This window comes from Oncorhynchus clarkii, chromosome 3, assembly GCF_045791955.1.
Source record: "Oncorhynchus clarkii lewisi isolate Uvic-CL-2024 chromosome 3, UVic_Ocla_1.0, whole genome shotgun sequence".
In the NCBI taxonomy this organism is placed as follows: domain Eukaryota; kingdom Metazoa; phylum Chordata; class Actinopteri; order Salmoniformes; family Salmonidae; genus Oncorhynchus; species Oncorhynchus clarkii.
This window is the reverse complement of record NC_092149.1, coordinates 71,725,135-71,735,177: the sequence shown is the minus strand read 5'-3', so window position 1 is coordinate 71,735,177 and position 10,043 is coordinate 71,725,135.

The following is a 10,043-nucleotide window of genomic DNA, read 5'->3' as shown; positions in this document are numbered from 1 at the left end:
GGCTGAAACTATACCGAATTTCATCAAAGTAAAGAAAGTAGTGACTTTGCTTTTAAGTATCAATAAGATGAATAATGTAGAGTCCATTCCAAACAACCAAAAAGCGATGATGGTGAAATATTGTTAGAGTTGAAAAGGATCTGGGAAGCATTAAGCCTTCAAAGACAACATGAAAGGCATTGTCATCAAATTAAAACAACTAGCTATCAAGGAGGTGAAGGATTCCACTCAGGAGAAATCAAAAACATTCTCTTTCCACTGCCAGCCATGCTGACATCAACTTGGTGGGTTGTCAATTAATTTGAATCTAATTACGCAGCTATTTTAAACAGTCTGTTTTAAAACGTGAAATGACTCATCTGAGAGATCTCAAGGTTCACATCGGGGGAGCTGATTTGAATCAGTTCCTCAAACCCTCAAATATTTCACTTGTCTTTGGAGCATTGCTGCCAATGGCAACATCATAATAACATGATATACTCATAAATGTGAGGCCAGCCAACACTGCCAATACATATAAAACATGAAATAGTCAATCAAATCCGAATCAAAGGGGGAAAATATTAATTTGCTCATCTCACGTGAATCTGAAGGCATAATGTAGCCTGATGAGCTTGAATTAGCTATCTTCCCTGAGGAACCCACTGCGTTATGAAGACTGTACTACCTACCCTGATGACCTGACGAACTCACTGAGTTATGAGGACCCTACTTCCTGCCCTGATGACCTGAGAAACACACTGAGTTATGGGGACTCTATCTCCTGCCATGATGACTCAGTAGTTCATGAGGCATGGAGGATCCCCTCGAAGCCTGGAACTGACATGCTGTTTGGAAGTCAAGATATGAGAAATCTGACATGCAGCTCACCATTGTATCAGCACAATGGTATGAATTAGGTCAACAGCACATCTATTGTGACCTGTTTGATTGTGTCTGTATAAAATGAATTCTCTTCATAAGATAACTCAGACAGCTACCCATGTAACATTTTCTCCCATATCGAGGTGATCAGTGTCCAGTGTTGTGAACACTTACATAAGACCTGACAGTTGAAGTCATGACAACTACAGTGCCTTCAGAAAGTATTCATACCCCTTGACTTAATTCCACATTTTGTTGTGTTGCAGCCTGAATTTAAAATGTATTAAATCAGTTTTTTTCTCACTCATCTACACATAATACCTCACAATGACCAAGGGAAAACGTGTTTTTATACATTTTAGCACATTTATTGAAAATAAAATACAGAAATGTCTAATTTACATAACTATTCAAACCTCTGAGTCAACACATTTAGAATCACCTTTGGCAGTGATTACTGCTGTGAGTCTTTCAAGGTAAGTCTCTAAGAGCTTTGCACACCAACCAAGCTCTGTCAAATTGGTTGTTGATCATTGCTAAACAACCATTTTCAAGTCTTGCCATAGAATTTTCAAACAGATTTAAGTCAACACTGTAACTTGGCCACTCAGGAACATTCACTGTCTTGTTGGTAAGCAACCCCAGTGTAGATTTAGCCTTGTGTTTTAGGTTATTGTCTTGCTGAGAGGTGAATTAATCTCCCAGTGGCTGATGGAAAGCAGTCTGAACAAGGTTTTCCCCTAGGATTTTGCCTGTACTTAGCTCCATTCAGTTTTTTATCCTGAAAAACTCAACAGTCTTTAACAATTACAAGCATACCCATAACTTGATGCAGCCACCACTATGCTTTAAAATATGGAGAGTGGTACTCAGTAATGTGTTGTTGTATTGGATTTGCCCCAAACATTACACTTTCTATTCAGGACAAAAAGTGAATTGCTTTGACACATTTTTAGAATTGCAAACAGAATGCATGTTTTGGAATATTTTTATTCTGTATATGCTTCTTTCTTTCCACTCTGTCATGTAGGTTTGTATTGTGGAGTACAACACTGATCCATGCTCAGTTTTCACCTATCACAGCCATTAAACTGTTTTAAAGCCAAAGTAGGCCTCATGGTAAAATCCCTGAGCAGTTTACTTCCTCTCTGGCAACTGAGTTAGGGAGAATGCCTGTATCTTTGTAGTGGCAGTCCTCAACTGACAGCTTCATTAAAGTACTCGCAAAACACCAGTCTCAACGTCAACAGTGAAGTGAAGAGGCCAGCATCCCGGAGTTGCCTCTTCACTGTTGACGCTGAGACTGGTGTTTTGCTGGTACTATTTAATGAAGCTGCCAGTTGAGGACTGTGAGGCGTTTGTTTCTCAAACTCGACACTCTAATGTACTTGTCCTCTTGCTCAGTTGTGCACTGGGGCCTCCTACTCATCTTTCTATTCTGGTTAGGGCCAGTTTGCGCTGTTCTGTGAAGGGAGTAGTACACAGTGTTGTACGAGATCTTCAGTTTCTTGGCAATTTCTCGAAAGTAACAGCCTCCATTTCTCAGAACAAGAATAGACTGATGAGTTTCAGATTAAAGTTATTTGTTTCTGGCCATTTTGAGTCTGTAATCGAACCCACAAATGCTGATGCTGCAGATACTCAACTAGTCTAAAGAAGGCCGGTTTTATTGCTTCATTAATCAGAACAGTTTTCAGCTGTGCTAACATACAGTTGAAGCCAAAGGTTTACATACACTTAGGTTGGAATCATTAAAACTAGTTTTTCAACCACTCCACAGATGTCTTGTTAACTAACTGTCGTTTTGGCAAGACGGTTAGGACATCTACTGTGTGCATGACACAAGTCATTTTTCCAACAATTGTTTAAAGAAATATTATTTCACTTTTAACTCACTGTAGCACAATTCCGGTGGGTCAGAAGTTTACATACACTAAGTTGACTGTGCCTTTAAACAGCTTGGAAAATTCCAGAAAATGTCGTCATACTGCTAAGGAAGGAGACACGTTCTGTCTCCTAGAGATGGAACGTACTTTGGTGCAAAAAGTGCAAATCAATCCCAGAACAACAGCAAAGTACCTTGTGAAGATGCTGGAGGAAACAGGTACAAAAGTCTCTATATCCAGAGTAAAACGAGTCCTATATCGACATAACCTGAAAGGCTGCTCAGCAAGGAAGAAGCCACTGCTCCAAAACCACCATAAAAAAAGCCAGACTACGGATTGCAACTGCACATGGGGACAAAGATCGTACTTTTTGGAGAAATGTCCTCTGGTCTAATGAAAGAAAAATAGAACTGTTTGGTCATAATGACCATCATTATGTTTGGAGGAAAAAGGGGGAGGCTTGCAAGCCAAAGAACACCATCCCAACTGTGAAGCACGGGGGTGACAGCATCATGTTGTGGTGGTGCTTTGCTGCAGGAGGGACTCGTGCACTTCACAAAATAGATGGCATCAAGAGGAAGGGAAATTATGTGGATATATTGAAGCAACATCTCAAGACATCAGTCAGGAAGTTAAAGCTTGGTCGCAAATAGGTCTTCCAAATGGACAATGACCCCAAGCATACTTCCAAAGTTGTGGCAAAATGGCTTAAGGACAACAAAGTCAAGGTATTGGAATGGCCATCACAAAGCCCTGACCTCACTCCCATAGAACATTTGTGGGCAGAACTTAAAAAGCGTGTGCGAGCAAGGAGGCCTACAAACCTGACTCAGTTACACCAGCTCTGTCAGGAGGAATGGGACAAAATTCAATATTGTGGGAAGTTTGTGGAAGGCTTCCCGAAACGTTTGACCCAAGTTAAACAATTTAAAGGCAATGCTACCAAATACTAATTGAGTGTGTGTAAACTTCTGACCCACTGGGAATGTGATGAAATAAATAAAAGTTGAAATAAATAATTCTCTCTACTATTTTTCTGACATTTCACATTCTTAAAATAAAGTTGTGATCCTAACTGACCTATGATAGGGAATTTTTACTAGGATTAAATGTCAGGAATTGTGAAAAACTGAGTTTAAATGTATCTGGCTATGGTGTATGTAAACTTCAGACTTAAACTGTAATTGCAAAAGGGTTTTCTAATGATCAATTAGCCTTTTAAAATGATAAACTTGGATTAGCTAACCCGACGTGCCATTGGAACACAGGAGTGATGGTTGCTGATAATGGGCCTCTGTACGCCTACAGATATTCCGTTCAAAATCTGCCATTTCCAGCTACAATAGTCATTTCCAGCATTAACAATGTCTACACTGTATTTCTGATCAATTTGATGTTATTTTAACGGACAAAACATTTGCTTTTCTTCCAAAAAAAAGTAAATATCTAAGTGACCCCAAACTTTTGAACGGTAGTGTATATACATACATACATGTCATATATCAATTATTTTTGTAATACATTTGCCATAATTTCTCAAAACATGTTTTTGCTTTGTCATTATGGGTTATTGTGTGTAGATTGATGAGTAGGAAAAAACTATTTAATACATTTTAGAATAAGGCTGTAATGTAACACAATGTGGAAAAAGTCAAGGGGTCTGAATACTTTCCGAATGTACTGTATATGTCCAGGTATATTCATAATTGAAATGTCAAATACACTACTGTTCCTATGTTGCTAATGTTGCTTTAACATGTTTGCCTAGTGCCAATGTTTTCTTATCAGTTATTAACATTAATATTAACAAAATAAAGTATTAAGTGGTTGTGTGGTTTGGCAGTTTGACTTTGCACAGCTGGATGCAGATGATGATGGGAGATGAAAGCAGCAGAACACATGGGCTCCCATTCTGAATACTGTACTCTACTCACTCTGAGTTACACTGTAGCAGAATGCTACTTTTTCCAACCCTTCTGACACAAACACAAGCCCAATCTTCCTCAGAGCACACCAATAGCCACACGGTATGCTGCTTGATTTTACCACAGTAGATCCAAATTGACCGATACATAGCGAGTTGATATCAAGTTAGAGAAATGTCAGATCTGAAAACTCCCACTGGGTGGTACTCCCACTGTGTATTTTCCAACCATGCAGGATTAGGAAAAGCCCGAAATAGTGATCATCAGCGCTACTGACTTGAACTTCATCAATTTAATGTTTCTCTAAAAGTTTACATTAAATACCGTATCTCAGGGACCCAATATGGTTTTATTAACAACATTGTGATGCAATAATGTGACAGTGTGAAAGTAGGGCAGTTGGCAGGATGATACGGGAGGCAGGGCCAGGTCCAACAACTCTGTTTAATGGGCTTCTGAGCCTGCAGGTTTATCATTTAATTGACATGCTATTATAGAGTGTTATTACTGTCACTAATATCCAAATAATCCCCCTCCACACCCATGTAGGACATCATGTATTGTTAATGAGAGACAGCTACCTACAACATCAGAATTTAACTTCATACAAGTATAGAAAAAACATAAAAGTTAGTGCTTTAAACACGTCCAGATTCCTATGCGTGCCATGGGGCAGAACAGCCTGCTCGTTGTGATTACAATCAATGGTGCCTGTGATCATCAGGGTGGAAATGAGCTCTCGACTAGCAGCACAAACACACACACACACACACACACACACACGAACGCAAACATGCACGCACAAATGCGTGGATGTGCACTGCCTGGACTAGTAACCAACACACAATCGTTTGCTATAGCATATACACATACACACATGCACATGGGGCAAGAATCTAGCCTCAGACTGGGGATTCCTTTTATAAACGCTGTGGTTTGCCAGAGCCATGGGTTAGCTGCAACATGTCTTATATTTAGAAGCAGCAGTGTGTCGGTACAATATAAAACACATCAACTTACCCTGATTGTGTTTTATTGAAGAAGTCAATCATTTCAGAGGTGCCCTGCCTGTTTCCAAAGGCATTAATAGTTTTAGTGGAGAAACGTTTTGACATCCACGTTGTTCTTTTGCAGTGTAATCAATTTCATACACCTTCTCTGGTCCTGCCCCCTGTTGGGTTTTCAGAAGGGAAAATGACTTTAGCAGAGGTATACAAAGTCTACTTTATGAGTAAAATTGACTTCTGTAGGCATCTTATTACACATAAACGTAAATATGTGACATTAATTTGTCTGGGTTTGAACCAACCTGATCTTTAGCAGACCTTACACATGGAACACCCAATGCCAGGCAGGGCAGACATGGATTGTACATTCTGAAAGACAGACAGACTGCACCAGTCAGGAATAATATGAACCAAATAGAACAGCTTTTCTTTCTCTATCTTCCTTAACAGAAACACACTGCTCCTTTAACCAACCAGCTGTTAACTTGTTATGGCTGCAATCCCGTTAACGGGATAATTGTCATCAACAACCGCTGAATTGCATAGCGCCACATTCAATGAATATTACTAAAAATATTTATATTCATGAAATCACAAGTGCAATATAGGAAAACACAGTTTAGCCTTTTGTTAATCCACCTGTCGTGTCAGATTTTGAAAATATGCTTTACAGTGAAAGCAATCCAAGCATTTGTGTAAGTTTATCGATCGCTCAACAAAACATTAGGTACACTTAGCATCAAGTAGCTTGGTCACGAAAATCAGAAAAGCAATCAAATTAATTGTTTACCTTTGATGATCTTCGGATGTTTTCACTCACAAGACTCCCAGTTACACAATAAAGGTTCCTTTTGTTCCATAAAGATTATTTTTATATCCAAAATACCTCCGTTTGTTTGGCGCGTTGTTCAGAAATTGTTCAGAAAGAGAGGTCATGACAACGCAGACAAATTCCAAATAGTTTCCGTAATGTCCACAGAATTATGTCAAACGTTTTTTATAATCAATCCTCAAGTTGTTTTTAAAATATATAATCGATAATATATCAACCGCAAATGTCTTTATCAGTAGGACAGGGAAAGGCAATGGCAGCACAAACTCTGTTGCGCGAGCAAAACTCATGTGACCACCTGATGCGATGTTATCTTTCTGGCTCATTTTTCAAAATAAAAGCCTGAAACTATGTCTGAAGACTGTTGACACCTTGAGGAAGCGATAGGAAAAAAATCTGGTTGATATCCCTTTAAATGGCGCAAAGGGAGGCTATGGAACATGGAGTTTTCAAAATAGAAGCCACTTCCTGGTTTGATTTTCCTCAGGGTTTCGCCTGCAATATCAGTTCTGTTATACTCAGAGACAATATTTTGACAGTTTTGGAGTGTTAGAGTGTTTTCTATCCAATACTAATAATAATATGCATATATTAGCAACTGAGACTGAGGAACTGGCCATTTACAATGGGCACCTTTTCATCCAAGCTACTCAATACTGCCCCTGCAGCCATAAGAAGTTTTAATACAGTGTTTCCAGTTGCATGACACGATGCCAGATTCATTATTTGATCAAAAGGAGAGCAGAGAGGAAGAGATGTTCTTGATCCATCAGTCAGCTTTCTTATCATTTTGAAGTTATTTTTCATACATTCTAATGACTTATCATTTAAAGAATATATTCCCACAACCAAATCCTTCACCTTACAAGACAACCTCTCATGTACAATGACCTGCTTGACATGATAATGATGTGATTCCTGTGGAACCGAGAAGGAGGTTCTAACCATTCTAACATCCTCTGGGTGGATTCCTTCCTTCTGAATCCGACCCCTGACCGGCTCCTTATCACTGAGCCCCCAGCCCCAGAGTCCCCTGCCCTGCCCTCCACCTCAACGGCTGCAGTGTCTGTTCTCTGGGGGGACGGTGACCTCTGACCTGCCTCTGAGGCTCCACTACCGTCCAGCTCTCTGACCCGGGGTCCGGTCACTGACTTCAGAGGAGAGAGAGGAAACACTAGATCTAAAGTTGCCTCCCTGGCCACTAGTCACTCCTAAAGCTTTAGGCAACCCTTACATGGTGACAAGGGTCAAAGATTCCATGACTCGTGGCTGTAACCTGAGTTTAAATCAAATCACATTTCCATTTACCTAAACTTACTAGTAATGCAGGCTTATAGAGTATACTGTATAAGTAATAAGTATAGTATTTGTATCACATAACTTTCACATAGCATTACACGTGATCCTAACTTTCACATAGCATTACACATAATCGTAATTTTCACATTGCATTACACAATATCCTAATTTTCACATAGCATAACACATAATCCTAACTTTCACATATCATTACACATAATCCTAACCTTCACATAGCTTTACACATAATCCTAATTTTCAAATATCATAACACATAATCCTAACTTTCACATATCATTACACATAATCCTAACTTTCACATAGCATTACACATTTAGGAATTTACAGTATGTCCTTTATTGGCAATATTTGAACGCAACTGTGACAAATGTTTGAAGCGGATATGAGCATACTTAGTTAATAGGCCAATAGGGCCTTCCTAACTTCATTAATTATGAGCAGGTCACATTGGTCAATATTTGTTTATTCCCAGGAAGGAGCATTAAAGGGATTAGTTCTAATCCAAGGAAATTATAAACAACTCTAACTCGGCTGGATGATAGTTTTCAAACTGATCTCTCTTCACTATGTATGCTGTATATTAGTGGAGAAGGATGTTTGGCTAAGAGAGAATCAAATCCAATTTTAATTTGTCACATGCTTCATAAACAGCAGGTACAGACTAACAGTGAAATGCTTACTTACAGGCCCTTCCCAAAAATGTAGAGATATAAAAATAGAAATAATAGAAAAATAATAACACAAGGAATAAATACCCGATGGCTATATACACAGGGTACCAGTACCGAGTCGATGTGCAGGGGTACGAGGTCATTGACGGATATGGATAATGATTTCTAAGTGGAGGCCTTCTTAGTAAACACATAGTCAGATCTCAGTGGACCTCCTGTTTACCTTTGACCCTAATTCTGAGGAACTCAATGGACCTCTTGTTTACCTTTGACCTTGAGGAACTCAATGGACCTCTTGTTTACCTTTGACCTTGAGGAACTCAATGGCAGGTCCTCCTGACATTGTGTGTTTGTAATTTGACAAATTAGGATAGTGGCTGAAATGCGAGAAGTGTTGCTCCCACAAGGAGGTGGATCATCTGTGTGATTATAGAATAAGGTTGCACAACACCGATAACGTTCCCAAAATGTTTGTAAAATGTAGCTAGTCTCAACAAAAACCAATACCCTCAACAAGTGTGCTTAGTTCTGAATATGGATCTATCCAAGGGTCAAGGGAATTCAGATAGACATGTATTACCATTTTATGTGTCTTTTCATGTGTCCTTTAGGTTCCATACAGTATTCTGTGTATAACATACTTATTTTTTGTGTGTTTCTGCAGTGACAGAGTGCCTTACAGAAATGAAAACTCTTGAAATCGGAAGGTCATCGAATCCTGGCATGACCACAATACATTCTTAAGCTTACTTCTTAAGTGCCTGGTAATAAGCCCCCTCTTGGTATTTCTGCTAACCCTCTCCGCAGACATATTATTTTGTCTTACAGTTGTATAATGTCTGCCAGGCACGTAGTGAAGTCTCTATACGTCCATACGTGTTCTGGTCTTCATTAGACTACAGCTGAGCATCCTCCCGGCCTGACAGAAGGTTTTTCGTCTGCACCTCCCTAGCCTGGTCCTGCTCAACCAGAATCTAACCAAAAACACCCCACAGCCCTGGGCAAGGTCAGAGTTCCCACCAGCACGCAACATTACAGCAATATTTGCCTGCTCTAATGGAGAAAGAACAACATTCAAGTTACTTTGCATCAATCTCAGACAATATATTCCAGTCCAACCATTCATAAGCATCCAATGGAAATGGAATTGTTCCAGATGTTTGTGATCTAAAAAGAATACCACGCTCAATCATTGGCAATGGAACTGACCTGGAACTCACATGGGAATAGACATGTGCGCATTCAACTCATTAAGACTACCAATCATAATTGTAACTTGACGAGTGACAATGGGCTCCCGAGCGGCACAGCGGTCTAAGGCACTGCATCTCAGTGCTAGAGGCCACATTACAGACCCTGGTTCGATTCCAGGCTGTATCACAACCAGCCATGATTGGGAGTCCCATAGGGTGGTGCACAATTGGTCCAACGTCGTCCGGGTTTGGCCGGGGTAGGCCACCATTGCAAATAAGATTTGTTCTTAACTGACTTGCCTAGTAAAATGAACAATGAATGGGAAATTACTGTTGAGCAAGAGT